At 38.9% G+C, this 2,246-nt stretch overlaps 1 pseudogene; it reads right to left on the minus strand.

Moving 5' to 3' along the window:
• Positions 1-2,246, minus strand: part of LOC102838666 — a 45,776-nt pseudogene that overhangs the window by 8,194 nt on the left and 35,336 nt on the right.

Here is a 2,246-nt window from a genome sequence, read left to right on the forward strand (position 1 = left end):
CCTCTTCACTTTCAGTAAGCAAGGTTGTATCATCTGCATATCGCAGGTTGTTAATGAGTCTTCCTCCAATCCTGATGCCACAGTTTTCTTCATATAACCCAGCTTCTCAGATTATTTGCTCAGCATACAGGTTGAGTAAGTATGGTGAGAGAATACAACCCTGTTGCATACCTTTATTAATTTTAAACCATTCTGACCCATAGCGACCCAGTGTAGGGTTTACAAGGAGTAGCTGGTGAGCTTGAACCGCTGACCTTGCTATTCAAGCTGACTTTGCAGTTAAGCACATTAACCCACAATGCCACACCAGAGAGGGAATCAAAGTAGTAAAGATCATTCTAGCATTGGAAGGACAGTTTGAAAGCAGTTATTGTGGTAAAATTATACTTTGTCTTATTTTCTAGCTCAGGCCATGTTCTATGAATTATAGGTATTTTGAACACTTAGTATAAAAATATGAAGGGTAGGTGTGTTAGTTTCCTTGTATAGTATTCAGTATTCTGGTATTCTGAAGGACAAGGGCATATCTCAGTCCTGGATGGCCCTTCTGATATGCTTCCTACTTTTCTTATGAAACCTCATTGTAACTGCTTTCAACAATTCTAGATTGAGCTGGAGATCAGATAATGAAATGTCATATAGCATTTCCTACAAAGCTGCAGTTAGAAACAAGATTTTAGAAAACATTTCATTTTGGGTTTCTGGGGAGTGACAATCCACATCATGGCCAGGTGTAGGTGTTCTTGGAGTGATTGATATCACACAGAGATCCTGAATTTGGAACTACTAGTAGCAAATGTGTAAGACTGTCCTTTGAAAATGTCTTTATTTTTTTCCTTGCTCTTTTGTCACTATTAGAATTTTTGCTGGTAAGCATGTACATTCCATATTGCAAAGAGTAGTACTGGTTTCTATTTATGGGACTTAGGTACATATACAATAAAAGTTTTCTAATCTGTTTGCCACTAAAGAATGTAAAACCTTTATTATTATCTTCCTAAACCAAAAAACAAACCCCTATATGTCAAGTTAATTCTGGTTCATAGCAACCCTATAGAACAGAGTAGAAATGCCCCCAATAGTTTCCAAACCTGTAATCTTTAATAAATCAGACTGCCATATCGTTCTCTTATAGAGCAGCTGGTGGATTCCAACTCCTGACCTTCTGGCCACAGACAAGTGTTTAATTAAGGCTTCTATTATCTTTCTGTTGTTGTTGTTGTTAAGTGCCATCGAGTCGGGTCCGACCCATAGCGACCCTGTACAGGGTTTCCGAGGGTATAAATCTTTACGGGAGTAGAAAGCCTCATCTTTCTCCTGTGGAGCGGCTGGTAGTTTCGAACCGCTGACCTTAAGGTTCGCAGCCCAATTCATAACCACTACGCTACCAGAGCTCCTTTCTACTACCTCTTTAATTTCTACTATAAAAATGATTATGGGGACATTGTAAACTCCTCTCAACTATTTTACCTGATTGCTGATGAGTCCCAAATGCCTTCTGGTCCTGGGAGGGATGGGTATGTGATATGGGCCTGACCAATAACAGGAGGACATCTGTTTGCTTTGTTTGTTAAAAACATGAAGCTAGTACCCAAGATTGACACAAGTACACTTATAGAGAAATGGTCTTTGTTTGTGAATGAGGGAGCAGAATTGTAAAGATAAAAGACTATTGTTTTTAGATGCCTTTAGATGCCTCATAGAGCTCCAAGGTAAAACAGAATAAAACAATAAAACATTTTCTGGTCCTGCACAGTCTGCACAATTGTTATATTAGAGCCCATTGTTGCAGTCAATGTGCTGATCCATTCAATTGAGGGTCTTCCCCTTTTCACTGACCCTCTATCAAACATGATGTTCTTCTCAGGGATGGTCCTTCTTGATAATGTGTCCAACATAAATGAAGTGAAGTCTTGCCGTCCTTGATTTTAAAGAGCATTCTGGCTATATTTCTTCCAAAACAAATTTGTTCATTTTCTTGGTGGTCCATGGCACATTCAGTATTGTAGCTGCCATAATTTCTAGCTACATGGATGTACCCTACGTGCATAATGCATTCAAGTTCTGAGAGGAACAGAGATCTAAGATGAAAGGAGAGATGTTGTGTGTGTGGGGGTGATAATAGTATATTTTTGCACCTGGAGAAAAACAAAACACACACAAAAAAAGGAAAAATCCAGATGTATTTTAGTATCTCTTTACATTTGGCCCTTTCTGTGGCATCAGGATTGGAGGAAGGCTCAGTA

Source organism: Chrysochloris asiatica, unplaced genomic scaffold (genome assembly GCF_000296735.1).
Source record: "Chrysochloris asiatica unplaced genomic scaffold, ChrAsi1.0 scaffold00021, whole genome shotgun sequence".
Lineage (NCBI taxonomy): Eukaryota > Metazoa > Chordata > Mammalia > Afrosoricida > Chrysochloridae > Chrysochloris > Chrysochloris asiatica.